An 18,720-nucleotide genomic window follows, 5' to 3' on the forward strand; every position below is an offset into this window, starting at 1 on the left:
TTGTCACAGTGGACTTCCTACCATATACATTGCGACCTAGAGGCTTAAATTCCAATTATTAGAAGTTCCAAGGAACCTACTTTTGTCCATTAGATGTTCTTGCTAAAATTATTATAAGTCTGGGTCAGGAATCCTGTCAGTCATAAATACAGCCTTTTTCACAATATCTCTAGATGAATTTTGTCCTTTTTTACTTCATGTTGTTGATCATCATCCATTCCTTTCTCTTGGAATCATGATACCATGGCAGCCTGGCATCATTTCCAATTTATTTCACTTTGTAGAAGCTTAAAAATGTGTTGAAGTAATGTTAAGTGTCTGGCTTAAGTTCTGCTTGAGGGGTTCCTTTGAACCAGAATGTTCCCTCTGATGTTAGACTAAATCTAGTGATCCAAGCCCAAGGGATCAGTATATCTTGTAGAAATTTTAGTGACTGATCTATAATTGGTAATTAGATACTTTTGGTTCTATTATTTTATAGTTAAGAGATTATATGATATGTCTGTCAGTACCCAGGATTGAACAGTTGGCATATCATACAAGCTTTGCAACTTGGGTCTGAAATTACATTGTAATTTAGGGTATAGACTTACCTACTTTCAACATCTTTAAAACCAATGAATTTCTACCAGAGTCATGGAACTCAAAGGTATATAGTAGAATATGTAGGCATCTGTTAAGAATTAACACCTGAGACTCAGATTAGATTGGAATAACATAAGGTGGCCTGCCATCTTGCATATTTCCTTATAACCCCTGATTAATTGGCAGCCTAGTGGCCATTTGGTTGTTGCTGCTGCTGCTAGGTAAGCTCCTTGTTGATACATACAATGGTTTGTGTCTTTATAGACCAAGCATCTTTGTCCTTTCAGAATGGTGTGATTCCATCTTTTAAAACTGCATGTTACTTAGTAGGTGCTCATTAAATGTTGAGTAAACATTGGTATGCATGTAATACCAATATGGATACAATACGATGTATGTCAGCCCTACATGCAAACAGTGTGTTACACATTCATTTCTATTTTTATGTATCTCATACACTTGTTGAGGGGTACTTGCAGTAGTAATTCTGTATGATAATTTATGAGTAAAGACAGTATGCACATTTATTATTTTTTTGGCTGTGCTGGGTCTTTGTTGCTGCAAGTGGGCTTTTTGTAGTTGTGGCATGCGAGCTTATTTGCCCTGTGGCATGTGGGATCTTCCTGGACCAAGGACTGAACCTGTGTCCTCTGCATTGACAAGCAGATTGTTAACCACTGGACCACCAGGGAAGTCCAAGTATGCACATCTAATAAATCTGATTCATTAGGTTGCTAGATTGCCCTTTGAAAATATTCCAGTTTAATTGTCACTGACAGATAATGTGACACCATTCCATATACGCTAAATTTCTTGGTTCTATATAATACTTTGGCCACCTGATAGGAAGAGGCGACTCACTGGAAAAGACACTGATGCTGGGAAAGATTGAGGGCAGGAGGACAAGTGGGCGACAGAGGATGAGTTTGTTGGATGGCATCACCGACTGAATGGACATGAATTTGAGCAAACTCCAGGAGATAGTGAAGGACAGGGAAGCCTGGCGTGCTGCAGTCCATGTGGTTGCCAAGAGTCGGACACAAGTTAGTGACTGAACAACAACAATATAATAATATTTGTGTCAATGACTATTTATCTAGAGTTGTCTCCATCTGAGTTTTTTCATCATTCTATTTTGTGTCAATTCTACCCAGTTTTTGTTTTTCCCAGCTGCTATTATATATTTTTTTCCTGTCAGCTGTACCATAAAGATGTCATATGACATATATATATATACATACATGGACTTTTTAACAGGAAAATTTACATGTTAAAATTAATATGCAGGGTGATTTTAATCAGAGTATGCATAACAGAAGAGCTAGAGCAGAAACAGTACTATGTTTCATGATCTGTGCTTTCTTGCATGCCTGTTGCTGCAAATTGCTTGTGTTCTTGGTTGAGATAGTTTTATCAAAGTAATATTCATGATATGTTTCACAACTATAATATTCATAGTCCTCTGTCTTGCCATGTGTTTTTGCATACCTTAAACAGGACCCCTTGTCATACACAAGTCATTCAATTCCAGGTTCTAAAAATTATCAGTATTGGCATATAACATGTGACTCTGGACTATACATCAGAATACTTGGCTCTTAGTTTGAAATTAAAATTCATGCCTAGTATAATTTAACAGTTTAAAGCATTTTGTTCCTTTCACAAATAATGATACAATGAAAACATGATCCATGTTTCCTTCTGTGAGTGTTTCTATATGGTTTTCCTATGTTAGTATCTTTGCGAAAGTTGGTAAAAATATGAACAATTTTTATTAAAGGTGATCTTCATTGCCCATCCAGAAATGTTTTAGTGTATATACTACAGTGTTCTTATTTAACCATTTTATAGTTGCTTAAGTAATTTTCTTCAAAATATACAAAACTGTGGATTCTTTAACCTGTATTTTAGCACTATACCACAAAAGTTATCCCCAAGTTTTCCTTGCACCTCAGGGGTCTCAATAAGGATATTATAAACTTGATTCATTTTCCTTCCTCAGACTGTAATAAGTCTGATTTTTAGCACATGGAAAAATCAAAGTGTGTGGTAACCTATTTATAGAGTAAAATTTAAAGGAAGGTGGATATCATTATTCTGATCATTTTTAAAATAAACTTTTTGTTTTTAGAACAGTTTTCAATTTGCATAAAAGTTGCAAAGAGTTCTCATATATCCCCTACTCAGGTTCCCCTATATTAGTTACTATGGTACATTTGTCATACTCCCTCTCTCCCTAGTGCCTGGTAACTTCTAATCTACTTTCAGTCTCTGTGAATTTGCCTATTCTGGGTACCTCATATAATTGGAGCAATATAATATTTGTCCTTTTGTGTGTGGCTTATTTTACTTACCACATCTTCAAGGTTTATCAGTGTTGCATGTGCCAGAACTCTATTGCTTTTTTTTTAATGGCAAAATGATATTTCGTTGTGTGTGTATGTAATACATATGTCACAGTTTATGCATTCAGTTTGTTTATATGACACATTTTGTGTTTATATATCATATATTAGTACATATTTGTTTACATACACACTTTGTTTATAAACCACATTTTGTTTACTATCTAATGGATAGTCCTACTCTACAACATACATGTAATGTGTTTGGTCTCCACATTTTATTAAGCTCATCAAATTACTCATAGTAAACTTTAATAGAGAATTATTTAACTCTTGCAATAAAAATCTTGAAATTGGCCCTGCAGTACTAAGATAAAACTTTGGGTCTGCTGGAATTATGAGGCATCAATACTGATATTAGCACAGGCTCTCCAAAAATTAACAAAAATGTATTCTTATTTTAGTTAGGATACCTTTGGCATCAGTGTCTATTTTTTTAATTAAAATTACACAATACCACTAATTGGATAAATAGTTTTATGTGATTTTAAATATATTTTTCTTTAGCAGTAATTTTTAATAGAGATCAGTATGTGTTGTGTAGAATTGTCCATTTCCTGAATATTTGCCTTTTACATTCTTCTTTTCCCTCTTATTTTCGTATTTTTTGGGGACCTTTACAGAGAAGGCAATGGCACCCCACTCCAGTGTTCTTGCCTGGAGAATCCCAGGGGTGGGGGAGCTTGGTGGGCTGCCGTCTACGGGGTCGCACAGAGTCGGACACAACTGAAGCGATTTAGCAGCAGTAGCAGCAGCAGGGAGGAATAAGTTCAAGTCTATATCTATTACTCAAAGAATAATTTCCCCCCATTATACAATGTATTAAACATTATGAAAGGCATAAGTATTCATTGTAAAAATTTGAAATAAAATATCTTAGCACAATTAAAAGAATATCCAAAACCACTCTGATTTTTGGTTCATTTCTTTTTAGTATGTGTATATATGCTGATAACATTTTTAAATAGCTCTTAAATTAACAAACTATTTCCCTGTCTTTAAATGTGAACGCATACTAATCTCAATTGAGCCATGATTTTTTTGTATAACATCTACCTCTTTATTAGACATTAGAATTATTTTAAGTTTTTTAAAAACTAAAATCTGAACATTATCAATGCAGTTAACATACTTATGGAAATATCTTGTGTACATATCTCCCTGATAATTTCTTTTATTATAAACTGGTTAGAAACCTGATTATTTTCTGTTTGTTTTGTACCTCTTGATAAGCTGAAAACAAGAGGTCAAGTGTAAAGTAATTAGACCCTTATTCAAGAAACAGATGTTGTCCATATAACCCTACATCCTTTCACAATTTAGTCTCACCTCTGACAAAGGTAATCATTCTGTGCCCTGCTGTCATCTACTGTCTTTGGCCTTCCTCTTTCAGTCCTATGTTATGAGATGCCTCTGTCCCTTTGACTTTCACTGGTTGATAACACTTTTAATGGTTGAAAGATTATTTTAACCTTTTAATGTTTTCCTAGCACTTTCTGCCAAATATGACTAATCCTTCTCAAATACTGCTTTATCATATCTTACCTATTTGTTCTATTCCACACAGCAGTCTATTTCTTTTGTAACAGTCTTTGGATAGCAGTAGTTCACATTAGCAGAGCACATGGTGTTATACACTTTCTGTGTGTGCTTTGACTTAGTTTTAATGATGAGGAAGTAAAGCTAATATCTCTTTTTTTTTTTTTCAGCTTCAATAATTGAGGTGAGTTAAACTCGGTAACATTGCTCCCCAGTTGTCACAGAGTGACTCAAGCAGTTCATCCCTAGAGTCTTGACTCTGTAGACTCCCTCTCATCATCAGTGATGGTTTCAGTTTCAGTTCAGTTGCTCAGTCGTGTCCGACTCTTTGCAACCCCATGAATCGCAGGACGCCAGGCCTCCCTGTCCATCACCAACTCCCGGAGTTCACTCAGACTCAGGTCCATCGAGTCGGTGATGCCCTCCAGCCATCTCATCCTCTATCGTCCCCTTCTTCTGCCTCCAATCCCTCCCAGCATCAGAGTCTTTTCCAATGAGTCAACTCTTTGCATGAGGTGGCCAAAGTACTGGACTTTCAGCTTTAGCATCAGTCCTTCCAATGAATACCCATGACCGGTCTGATTTAGGAAGGACTGGTTGGATCTCCTTGCAGTCCAAGGGACTCTCAAGGGTCTTCTCCAACACCACAGTTCCAAAGCATCAATTCTTTGGCGCTTAGCTTTCTTCACAGTCCAACTCTCACATCCATACATGACCACTGGAAAAACCATAGCCTTGACTAGATGGACCTTTGTTGGCAAAGTAATGTCTCTGGTTTTCAATATGCTGTCTAGGTTGGTCTTAACTTTCCTTCCAAGGAGTAAGCGTCTTTTAATTGCATCGCTGCAGTCACCATCTACAGTGATTTTGGAGCCCCCCAAAATAAAGTCTGACACTGTTTCCACTGTTTCCCCATCTATTTGCCATGAAGTAATGGGACTAGATGCCATGATCTTGTTTTCTGAATGTTGAACTTTAAGTCAACTTTTTCACTCTCCTCTTTCACTTTCATCAAGAGGCTCTTTAGTTCCTCTTCACTTTCTGCCATAAGGGTGGTGTTATCTGCATATCTGAAGTTATTGATACTTCTACCGGCAATCTTGATTCCAGCTTGTGCTTCTTCCACCCAGCGTTTCTCATGATGTACTCTGCATGTAAGTTAAATAAGCAGGATGACAATATACAGTCTTGACCTACTCCTTTTCCTATTTGGAACCAGTCTGTTGTTCCATGTCCAGTTCTAACTGTTGCTTCCTGACCTGCATATAGGTTTCTCAGGAGGCAGGTCAGGTGGTCTGGTATTTCCATCTCTTTCAGAATTTTCAACAGTTTCTTGTGATCCACACAGTCAAAGGCTTTGGCATAGTCAATAAAACAGAAATAGATATTTTTCTGGAACTCTCTTGCTTTTTCTATGATCCAGCGGATGTTGGCAATTTGATCTCTGGTTCCTCTGCCTTTTCTACAACCAGCTTGAACATCTGGAAGTTCACGGTTCACGTATTGCTGAAGCCTGGCTTGGAGAATTTTGAGCATTACTTTACTAGTGTGTGAGATGAGTGCGCTCGTGTGGTGGTTTGAGCATTCTTTGGCATTGCCTTTCTTTGGGATTGTAATGAAAACTGACCTTTTCCAATCCTGTGGCCACTGCTGAGTTTTCCAAATTTGCTGGCGTATTGAGTGCAGCACTTTCACAGTATCATCTTGTAGGATTTGAAATAGCTCAACTGGAATTCCATCACCCCCACTAGCTTTGTTCGTAGTGATGCTTTCTAAGGCCCATTTGACTTCACATTCCAAGATGTCTGGCTCTAGGTGAGTGATCACACCATCATGATTATCTGGGTCGTGAAGATTTTTTTTGTACTGTTCTTATGTGTATTCTTGCCACCTCTTCTTAATATCCTCTGCTTCTGTTAGGTCCATACCATTTCTGTCCTTTTTTGAGCCCATCTTTGCATGAAATGTTCCCTTGGTATCTCTAATTTTAGTTGGAGGTAAATTGAGGTCGTTTTCAATGTCCAGGGATAATGGTGCTCCTAGAAAGATCAGGAACTCTTAAGATTTGCCCACTCGTTTAGGTTTAAATGCTGGACTAGCAAAGTAGATGCACTCAGAAGGTTAACTGGGGTGCCCTTCTAATAGAACACCTGGATATGACATTTATCTTCCCATCTGTTTTTCTAACATGGCAGACAGTGAACCATATAGAAAAGACCTTTAATAAAGGCCATTTCCTCCCAGGTTGGTTCATTTTAGAGATAACCAAGCCTAAAATTGTTCTAATTGCTATTGATGTAGTAACCTCATCAATTCTGGAGCTAGTTTCATTTTTATTACATTTCAAAGACAGGTTATCAAACTAAGAGAAGTTCAAAACTAAGCCAAGAATGGCCAGCCAGTAAACTGTAGACTCCCTTTTTGAACCTGTGTCTTCTGATGGAAGAGCCTAAGCTTTTAGTTGCCCCAAGATACTACAGCATCATCTTTGGACTTTCTTAATTAACCTTTACCTCTCTGGTATTTTCGCTTGTGGTGTCTCTGTCCTAACAACCTTATTATACACATGTTTTTGCAACTTAACTACACTTTATAGAAGAAGCACTTTAATTTTTTAAAAAAATTTATTGGCGTAGTTGATGTACAATGTTGTGTTAGTTTCCAGTGTATAGCAAAGGGAATCAGTTATACATACACATAAATCCACTCTCTTAGATTCTTTTCCCATATAGACCATTACAGACTATGAGTAGAGTTCCCTGTGCTACACAATAGGTCCTTATTAGTTACCTATTTTATATATAATATATATGTATATGTGTGTGTCAATCCTGGTCTTCCAGTTTATTCCTTCTCCCCAAAGTACTTTAGAATGAGACTTGTTCCAGAGTATTCAGTTGACTTCCCAAGTAGAGAGCTGCCTTTTGCTTCCTTTATCTGGCTACCGAGATAGAGATTCCTGGGAGTCAACCTGCCATCAAGTCAACTGTTTTGCCTCAGATGTTTCAGCCCAGGTTCAACTTTGGAAATTCAGATTCTTCTGTCTTCAGGTTCTGAGCCTCTGTTTGACTTTCCATCTCCTCCACTGAGGATTGTAGAGTTAAGTTAGGTGAGCAGTCATTCAACCCCATTGTCTTTCATGTTGCTGGGAAGAGAGCTGTGCTGTCTTTCTATCAGAGAGGGAAAGTTTTATTCCTTTAAACTACAGAGTAATTTATAAACTACAATGCACAGTCCAGTTGGTTAAAGGAAATCCATTAAAACCAGAGCTTTACTGTGCCCAAATTGAATTATCTGTGTCTGTATTCCTGTTATTACCTCTCATAGGCCTTGGAGATACTATCTTTCCCACATCCTCTGATAAATAAGTTATCATTGGTGTTAATAGCACGTACATCGTATAGATAATCAAAGTGAATTGGAAAGAAAATAATGTTAACAAGACCAGAATGCTTTTTAAGTTATACTTTGAAGGCTCACTTCATAGCATTTTACATTCCAAGGAAAGCTTTGAATTGTTTGGGATTCAGTTAACTCACAGTTAACAAAGGAAGAGAAGCCTGGCTAACCTTCAATGCTATGAAAATTTCCCAATATTTGCTTGGCAACAGATGACCCGTATGCACTTAGATATTTGTTCAAGAAATACCTGTGGTTTCTCAGCAGATAAACCTTCGATTCAGCTAAAGGGCAGTTAGCCTTCTACAACAGGACAGTTTTTTCTAAATGAGTTCTTTTTTTTTTTTTTTTAATAGGAAAGAAAATGGCTGTGCACAGAGGGAGAATTGATCACTGTCTGTTCTTCAAAGACGCTTCCCTGGCAGTGGTTGGGGCTGTTAGCGCTCACTGCCCTAACAGAGACCTGCTTCAACAGGGTACGAAGGTAGGCTTTGGGTATCAGACCTGTATCTCCAGATTTGGCTGCAGCCTTTTTGAACGGCTTTACTCCTTTTCCAGGGACTCATTTGGGATTGAGAAGCTTTCTATTTATTGGCCCTCAGCTTTGACATGGTCTTGAAGTTTCTGAATTTCTAGATCTCAAGTTTTTTCATGTTGACATTTAAATATACTTAATTCATGTACATGTGAGTCACTTCCGTTGTAATGTGCACAAGCCCTTAGACCTGGCACAGTTTCTTTCCTGGTCACATGGCCCTAGTGAGAATAGCATCACTGTGCCAGGACTGAAACAGCAAAGAAAACAGAGTGACTGATAGACCAAGATTGCTGAAGCCTAGATTTAGAAGCAACTAACGTTAATTAGGTAGTTCCTGTGTTTTAGACACTGTTCATTATTATGTTATTATTAAAGCATTTAATACTGACTTAAAGCATTTAATTTAGGTGCTATGAGTAGTCTTACCCACATTTTACAGGTGGGAAAACTGTAGCTTACAGTCTTGTCAAAGGTCTTTGATGACTTTTCAAAGGTCAGACAGCAAGTCATTTGCAAAACAGGGATTTACACCCAGGTGATCATACTGCAGTGTCCACACTCTTAGCCCTTATTCAAGGCCCCTTGTAGATTCATGTTTCACTCTCCTTCCCCTGGTACATACAGTTATTCCTTCTTGCCCCTTTCATTTATCTGAGTCTAATACTTTTTTTTTTAATCTTCCTTCTCACCTCCACTTTCTCCAGCCCTTCATATTCAGAGTTTAACCACCTGCCTGGGAAAGGTGGCAGGTTTAATACAATAAATAAATCCTCATAAAATTCTCAGCAAAGCAGATGGGAGTATGGTGGGGGTCATTTATCCTTATTTTGGAATATAAGTGTGGGGTAGGGATCACCATCTCTGGGCCTCATTATCTCCTGGGAGCTTGGGAGCATCCGTGATTCAGCTATTGTTTCTGGTGTGCTGGCTTTTGGGAGTTCCTGTCTGGAGCCAGACAACTGAGGGGTTTTATGGAGTCATTGAAGAGTGAATTATGTGCCTCTTGGTGCCTCATTTGTATAATCTTAAGACTTCTCCTGGAGAAGGCAATGGCACCCCACTCCAGTACTCTTGCCTGGAAAATCCCATGGGTGGAGAAGCCTGGTGGGCAGCAATCCGTGGGGTTGCAAAGAGTCGGACACGACTGAGTGACTTCACTTTCACTTTTCACTTTCATGCATTGGAGAAGGAAATGGCAACCCACTCCAGTGGTCTTGCCTGGAGAATCCCAGGGACAGGGGAGCCTGGTGGGCTGCTGTCTATGGGGTCGCACAGAGTCGGACACGACTGAAGTGACTTAGCAGCAAGACTTCTCCTTTTACCTTTAAAATGGTGGTTGTGTGGTTACCTTTAAAATGGCTTACTTGTTGAAGGCTTCTGTTTTTAGACTGTGGCTTATTCTCTGTGCCTTACCTTCCTGCTTTTGCCTATGAGGCTTTAACCCCAGGTAACTGAACTAGTTTAGTAGCAGCTTGGCTGTTAAGTAAATAAGTGTTCATGACAGCAGGAATTTTGATGACAACTGACCTACTAAGAGGGTGAACAGGGCAATTTAGGGTGCCCTTTGTAGGTTTCTCCCATTAATCTTTAGTCTTGTACCATACCACTAGTGAGCTCTCATTTCACAGTGCCTATGAATTAGTTTAGTCTGTCTAGGAAGTTACTTATTTCACTCTGGCCTCCAAGGAATGCCAAATATTGGGAAATGGAATCACTTACATTTGTTCTGCTATTGGATGCGTAATATCCCCTCACATCAAACTGTAAGGTAGTTGCAGGCAGAATCTGAGAGATGCCTTTAGGTCCAAGGAGCAGGGTGGTAGGACTAGGACTCAGTTGGCATTATTAGACTTTGCCATGGTTGACAGCCTGGTACTGTATCAGAAGAACTTATACATCTCAGAAGATGATTGACATTGATTAAGTTCTTTGGGGCTGTTGTTAACACCAGAGCTATTTTGGGGTGGATGGTGCCACTCCCGAGCCTCAAGATAAGGGATGTATGGTTAATAGAAGAAATACAAATCCATATTCTATAAAGTTGAATAGACTAATTGCCTGATTAGGCCCTATCAGTTTCTATGTGTGAACACTGAGATCTAGGGGTTGGCTGTGGGTGGCTTGTCTGGCCTGCCCTAAGCTAGATTGAAAACTCAGGCAAACTGTATGAGCTCTCTTAGTACTTTTGCTTTTGACGTTTCAGGGATTTTGGAGTCTTGGCTTTTCGTCTATTAAGAAACAATTAAGAGAAAGATAAGGAATAGCTGTGGGGTAGTCAGTATTTCCTGTCATATAGTTTGATGCTATTAGGTATTGTATTTGAGAGTTGGTGGCTCATATGGTAAAGCGTTCTGCCTGCAATGCGGGAGACCTGGGTTCAATCCCTGGGTTGGGAAGATCCCCTGGAGAAGGACGTAGCAACCCACTCCAGTACTCTTGCCTGGAGAATCCCATGGATGGAGGAGCCTGGTGGACCACAGTCCACGGGGTCGCAAAGAGCCGAACATGACTGAGCTACTTCACTTTCACTTTTCATGTTAAGGTAAAGGAGATAGCTAGGAATAAGGGTTTGAGGGAAGAAGTGGAGGGATGGAAGATCTATCTGGAATCAGTTTCAAAGAAGACAGCATAGTGCTTTGAAGAAATCAGTCATCAGTCTGACATCATCACATGATCTCAGTAGCTATCTTCATATCATCCCATCTTCTTGGCAGGGCTCAGCCTCACCACTGCCCCCTTAATGCCCGTCCTGGTTCTGTGTGTTTTGGGAGCCAGTGATTGTGTACACTCTGAGTGAGTTCAAGTGCTAGAAGAGGGACTGCTTGTGGCTGCCATTTTAGGCCACCAAAGCAGTAGGGAAGGGGTGGTTTCCTGTGGAATGGGAATGTGATATCAAGCTGATGAGCAGCAGAGGAAGTATTTGGGGCAGCATGGAGGGAAGGATGCATATCTTGTAGAAATCACGGGATACAGGTTTTTGTCACCTTAGTGGGGGATGACCCCAGCTCTATTATACAGCCCTATTGGTACTTTGGCCACCTCATGTGAAGAGTTGACTCATTGGAAAAGACTCTGATGCTGGGAGGGATTGGGGGCAGGAGGAGAAGGGGACGACAGAGGATGAGATGGCTGGATGGCATCACTGACTCGATGCACGTGAGTCTGAGTGAACTCCGGGAGTTGGTGATGGACAGGGAGGCCTGGCCTGCTGTGATTCATGGGGTCGCAAAGAGTTGGACATGACTGAGCGACTGAACTGAAACTAATACTGATTGAATAGTCTTCCCTCATAGCTCATAGCTCAGTTGGTAAAGAATCTGCCTGCAAAGCAGGAGACCCTGGTTTGATTTCTAGGTTGGAAAGGTCCCCTGGAAAAGGGAAAGGCTACCCACTTCAGTATTCTGGCCTGGAGAATTCCATGGACTGTATAGTCCATGGGGGTCACAAAGAGTCGGACACGTCTGAGCGACTTTCACTCACTCACTCATTGAGTGAGTGAACTATAGTGAACTATAATCACTATAGTTATTAGCAGTGACTTTGAAAAAAAATTATTCTTTTGCCTCTTCTCCGTTTCACTCCCAAGCTCTTCACTATGTTGAAAATGGACCTCAGGGATGATCATCTCTATACAGAAAGTTCCAAACTTGAAATGCCTTTATTATTACATCTGAGAATCCTCTCCACTCTTTTCCTGGCTTCTCATTCCTGTGGGATTGATGTGCCAGCCTGTGTCCTAATAGTGTTTCCTTAGTGCTTACCACTATTCAATTTGGGGGTTAATGGGAGAGGGATTACAATGGGTAATCAAGTCTGTTAAGATCTTAAAGATTTTTTTGTGGATTTCAACAAGCCTCAAAGAATCTTCCTGTCTCATAGGTACAGGATAGTTAAGCAACATACATAACTACAGACATTAGATTGTAGGCCATCTGCTTCAGTAACTTGACTTTAAGCACTTTTTAGTTTCCATGTTTTACACTTGAGGATAAGGTTAAGAGAAGTTAACCTATTGAGAAGTTTCAGAGGCTACTGGAACTAATGTTCACTTAATAAAGGAAGCCAGAACTCTTTAAAGGTGAGAATTCCCCTACTGGACAGTAGGAAGCAACATTCGACATTTGTTCCCCAAGACAAGATTCTGGGTCCCCTGAGGGGTCTCCTATCATAGTATTGGTGAAATTCCAGCTGTCCCTAGGGATGGGATGTCTTTGAGTTCACTGTACTTTTCACTGGCTTCTGCTTACCATGGCCAGAAGGCTGTCCAGACAGATGTTTAACTAAGTGCAGTAGTTCAGCATGGACTCTACAGTTAGGAAGTCTTGGATGAGACTCCAAAATAAAAGATTTAAGAAATCCCATACCTTATGTTAGGACTAGAGCAGGATGTAGTGAGATGGTTTAACTAGAAGGATGGTTGCGGGCATTGACCTCAAGAATCATCTCGAACAGGTTTGCAATGAAGGCAACAAAGATTATTCTTGCTTTCATTGGGAGGAGGAATGAGCCTGATGCCTTTAGTTTGTGTTATACATAGCCCATGGAGTTTTGTGATGCCCACAGACATTGATATAGGTAATCTTTTATCACTGCCAGAATGTCCACTGCACTTTGCCTTTATTACCCTGTATTGAGTTACCCATCCTTTGGATGAGTTGCTTTCTGTGCTTAGTTTTTAAGGTTCCTTTGCACTTCCTGGTTCACATCTAACCGTCAACCACATATTAAAAGCAGTCAAGAAAGGAAAGATTTGGTTTATTTTAAGCTTCTAAAATGACATACTGGCATAGATGGGAATAAAACCATCTTCTGAATCATCAGTTTCAGATTCTAGCACACATACACACAAATGGAGTTTTTAAGTGAAAACCATATGGTTTTGTACATGTGGGAACTATGAACAGGGTCAGGTTTCCACAAGGTGCAGGGGGAGGGAGAGAGAAATACTTTTTATTGTATCCATGGAGTATTGGTGGGATCCATGAATATACTTCCATGCCTGGCTTTTTCAGTGATTTGAAGGAGTACCATGCTGTGACATAATTGGAAGTGAAGGTTAGTTTGCCTTTGCTGCTCCCTCTATATTGTGCTAGAGTGTGTGAAGTAGAAACATAGGTCTCATTATAGTTTGTCCTAGACCCCATCCATACAAAGGCCCTTTTCTAGAACCTCTCAGCATATTGTGAAATGCTTTCCATCATGCACCCCAGTACTTAGAAGAAACCAGAATTGCCTAATGATAGCTTTGCTCATACGTAACAATCTTTTAGATGGTGAAATTCTTTAATGCCTAGTTAGTAATAGTGCCTGTCTTCAGTGAACTTGTTATCCAGAATAAACTAACATAATTTTGTCACCCATAGTGCTCCTACTCTTTGTGAATCATGTTTGCCATAGATTCTCCACCCATTGGATCTAAGGGCAGTTTTCCTATGAGTGGACAAGAAGCTGTTGTATAGTGCTAGCACTTTTTGTCTTAGCTAACTAGGATTCTGAATTTTGTGGTTCTCAACTATCCCCTGATGGACTGGGTTGTATTTTCCCAGATAATCTCTGTTAATACTAGTAGTAGCCATTGCTGTTCCTTTTAAGCATTCTACTGGCTAGATACATGTTACTTGAATTTTCATTAAGTTAAGGTTATATGGACAATTCCCTACATTGGTAGTATGGATGGGCTTTCTTAGTTTTAAAAAAAAAATGTCTTTGAAGTACTTGGTTCTTTGAAAGCACATAACCCCTTTTCTAGTTGTCCATCTCCTAAGTATACTCCTGTAGACTGCTGTGTTATAGACAGCCACTGCTGGGGAATTGGCTGTCCTGAGGTAGGATAAATGTCTTAGACGTGATGCTACTCCATTTTTCTAGTTTAATTGATTCTTTAGATGTAATGTAACACCCAACTAGCAGCTAAACTCAGCAAATCTTCCCATGCATATGATTGTAACAAATTTCCAATTTTCATTTCTCTATGGACAAATGAGCAAGAAAATCAAATGTAATGGCACAATCTCATCCTTTGCAAATCTCTGGTGCAGAGCATGATGTTCCAAAGTTTAGCCCTAATAAAATTTTTGGTAAAATTCTAATGCTTATTGAAAAACTCATTGTATTTTAAGGTCCTTTATTTCTAGGAACTATATATATTCATGAGTATGTGTATACTAAGCCAGTCAGTGTTTTTTGGTGCAATGGTAATTTACCTGGTTGGGCTACTTCCATCTTGTGCTAATAGGCAGTACAGTCAAGTTGTTCAATAAAGTCACAGATTTGGCACCCATCTTTGAAATATTGAACCACTAATTGGAATTTGTAGTGCAATAATGTAGCCATTTGATATTACTAGGATGTCAGTTTTCTATGAGCAGTTTGGTCTTATCACTTTATGGCAGAGATAGCTATCCTTTACATTAAGTAGTGCTACTACTGTAATATACCTAACGGTATGAGTGTATGGAGTTTCCCAGTTGCCTACTCTGCTTTGCCCCTGTAGAGGTGATATTACAAGTCAACATCTCAGGGGCTCTTGCAGTTGTACTTTATTAGGATCCCTTGATTCTATGCCAGTACAATAAGTTTTTTTTAACAGGAAAATTTGCTAGGTATCCTTAGGTGCCTGTGTGCTTTTTTAGGGAGTCATTTTTGTCTGAATATCTGGCAACTACCCATCATATCTTTCGTAAGTCTTGATAGATTTGGTGCTGTGTTTTGGACAAAAAGACCCATTACCATGGATTTGTATATTTTGTTTGTCCTTATAGTATTATCCTTTATAAGCTATTAGATGAATTTTAAGAAAATTACTCCTAGTAATGCATTGCTTGTAGCGTTGGAGATCAGCACGTCAGTAATAAAGGCACTTGGTGGAGAAACAGTTATATTATGTATGCTGTTGGTCCTTTATGCTGAACATTTCATAAACATATTTGATTTTTTACCATTATCATTTGCAAATTATTTTACAACACTGCCCTCTCCAACATATTGATAGCTACTTTTATCCTGGCATATTTCTAAATATTAGGTTTGGCACTGTCTCAGAGTTAAATGATATTTTGTACTAAATTTACCCACACTGCTATTTGTCAGGTGATGAGCTTGCATTCTAAGTTTGGTTCTGAAGGGACCTTTGACAAGTCAAATTACATAGGTAACTTTAGTTGTAAATATATGCATCATTCTCTGGGCTCCAATATTTTATGACCCTTGTTTCGTTATTAATTCCACTGCCTGTTAAATCTGAGGTAATAGTGTGACATTTTCATAGGTTGTAATGGGCATTTCCAGATTTGTAACTCAACTGTAGACAAGTTGTCACTAATCCAAACTTGTATTCAGTTGGTACATGCATCATTGCCCTTTGGGAATTTAGATGGTTTGATGTTCATATAAATGTAGGCGATAAGTGTCATCAGCAGTGCAGTTTAGTATCTCTGTTATGTAACCAAATGTTGAGATTGGTAGGAATTTGGCGCCATCTTGTGGACACAAGATAACCACTATAATAGCTTTTATGTCATACCTCATTCGTCTACCTGTCAGCACCCTTTGTGAAATCACTACAGACCAGAAATGCTCCCCAGTTTTTCAGTAACATTACAGTATGGTTCCTCCATTCTGAGTCACTGATATGTTTTAGGATTGTTGTTGAGTGTCTTTTATTGTTAGACATTTAAGTAATTTTAAGGAGTAATAGGATTTTAAGGTCCAATAGTTTGTTAAGTTTGTGTTTTCTGGTTGTTGAAGATATTAATAAGGCTGTTTACTGGTCCCTTTAGTGTCTTACTCAACAATTTACCGTATACCTCTAAATGTTGTGTATTTCTTTGAACAAGAAGCGGTGATTGTAGAAATTTACCAGTACTTAATTTTCCACAGCTTGTATTGGTGGTATTGGTTGCATACTTCCCTTCAGGGATTATTACTCTCAATGTAATGCTCCACTGATGGTAAGAAAACCATAATATTGTAAGGTTCTTGAGGGCACTGTGATTCTCAACTGTGGTAGGTTATATATGGCATGCATATTATCTACAGTGTGATTTTCTTATTTGAGGATCACTTTGATCATCAGATATGTAAAGTAGTGGTCTTGCCAATTACTGTAGATCCTCCATAACATGATAGGAGTGAGGTTTTCACTCATATAACTCCAAGAAAAGTTAATTCAGATTTTACATAGTTTAATGGACAAAGAGCAGACGAAATGGAAACTCTGTTACTCAATTTACCCATAATATGATGCCTTTCAGATATGTTAGGTTTATCACTCTCATCAGAAGCTTGGTCTCTTACTCTCTTCCAGAAATGAAAGTTGTTAATGGTAACTTCCATTAACTTCACAATCTAATAGTACTAAAGAGTCAAAAATATTTTTGTGTTGATTAAAGCTGTTTATTTCATTCTAAAGTCATTAACTTTATCTCTACATTCACTGAGGTATGTGACATTTTTAAAGTAGATTAGTGTATGTTTTATGTTTATTACAGTGGCTGTTTTCCTATAATTTTAGGTGTCTTGCTCCTGAATTTATGGGGGTTTTTGTGTCGGGAAATATTTCAAAGTTTGTTGTCGCCTTATGGACACAAAGGTCCCCTCTCCCCGCAAGACTCTAGTACTGTATTAATACACAACATATCACCCTTTTGCTTACATCACAAGTATGGTTTTGATTGAGAGTACAGTAACCTAATGACTATGCAGTTAGCCAAATATTCATTTGAGAAATTTCAAGGGTTCTTGTTTCATTTCTTAATTTTGTTCAGTTATAGGTTCTGGCTTATAAAGTATGACATCAGTGTTTGTGTGCAGTATAGTATAGTGCTGATATACAATTGGTTTAATTCAGTATCCTTACTTTTAGCTTTGTTACTCTGGTTTGTCACTAGCAATTTTTAAAATGTAATAACAAAATAAAAATACATGGATGATGTCTTTACATCAGGTACTAAGGACTGTGTTTCTCCTAAAACCAGTTGACGTCACTGGAGTACATTACTCCATATATGAAAAAAATTCCTGAAGGCGTATATTGTTAAAGACTTAATGTGCTATTCCAAAATTTCCAAGTGTTGTTATAATATACTTTTTTTTTCAGTATTTTATTTACCATTTTTAATTTTTTTTTAATTTTATTTTATTTTTAAACTTTACATAATTGTATTAGTTTTGCCAAATATCAAAATGAATCCGCCACAGGTATACATGTGTTCCCCATCCTGAAGCCTCCTCCCTCCTCCCTCCCCATACCATCCCTCTGGGTCGTCCCAGTGCACTAGCCCCAAGCATCCAGTATCGTGCATCGAACCTGGACTGGCAACTCGTTTCTTACATGATATTTTACATGTTTCAATGCCATTCTCCCAAATCTTCCACCCTCTCCCTCTCCCACAGAGTCCATAAGACTGTTCTGTACATCAGTGTCTCTTTTGCTGTCTCGTACACAGGGTTATTGTTACCATCTTTCTAAATTCCATATATATGTGTTAGTATACTATATTGGTGTTTTTCCTTCTGGCTTACTTCACTCTGTATAATAGGCTCCAGTTTCATCCACCTCATTAGAACTGATTCAAATGTATTCTTTTTAATGGCTGAGTAATACTCCATTGTGTATATATACCATAGCTTTCTTATCCATTTACCTGCTGATGGACATCTAGGTTGCTTCCATGTCCTGGCTATTATAAACAGTGCTGCGATGAACATTGGGGTACATGTGTCTCTTTCCCTTCTGGTTTCCTCAGTGTGTATGCCCAGCAGTGGGATTGCTGGATCATAAGGCAGTTCTATTTCCAGTTTTTTAAGGAATCTCCACACTGTTCTCCATAGTGGCTGTACTAATTTGCATTCCCACCAACAGTGTAAGAGGGTTCCCTTTTCTCCACACCCTGTCCAGCATTTATTATCTGTAGACTTTGTACTATTATTGCAGTAACTTCAGCTTACTTTTGTTAAACATCACATTGCCCTAGTAAGCATATGCCCTGAGACAATCTGATATGGGTTCCAAAAAGGATAATATGTGTTAATGTTATATTTAACATTTAGTTATGCCCTGTTTTCCAAATTATTACTTTAAAAAATTATCCAGCATCCATATATATAATGTAGTGATGAATGTTTTAATTTAGCTGGTATTATCTAGCAATGACTATTGTTTGCTAAACTACTTTCAGCTGTGTATCATTTGTTTTCAGAATTTTTTTTAATTTAAAAAATTATTTATTTATTTATTTTAATTGAAGGCTAATT

At 38.4% G+C, this 18,720-nt stretch overlaps 1 long non-coding RNA gene across 24 annotated transcripts in view; it reads left to right on the forward strand.

The window, feature by feature from the left end:
- The window catches only part of LOC104970537 (uncharacterized), an 83,302-nt gene that overhangs the window by 37,710 nt on the left and 26,872 nt on the right, over window positions 1-18,720 (forward strand). For 22 of the 24 annotated variants that reach the window (XR_009493540.1, XR_009493545.1, XR_009493538.1 and 19 more), the window contains one exon: window positions 8,285-8,412. This is a non-coding gene — a long non-coding RNA (uncharacterized lncRNA). The remainder of the gene's footprint in view (window positions 1-8,284; window positions 8,413-18,720) is intronic. The other 2 variants (XR_009493544.1, XR_009493535.1) reach the window with 1 other exon arrangement.

This window comes from Bos taurus, chromosome X (assembly GCF_002263795.3).
Source record: "Bos taurus isolate L1 Dominette 01449 registration number 42190680 breed Hereford chromosome X, ARS-UCD2.0, whole genome shotgun sequence".
NCBI lineage: Eukaryota > Metazoa > Chordata > Mammalia > Artiodactyla > Bovidae > Bos > Bos taurus.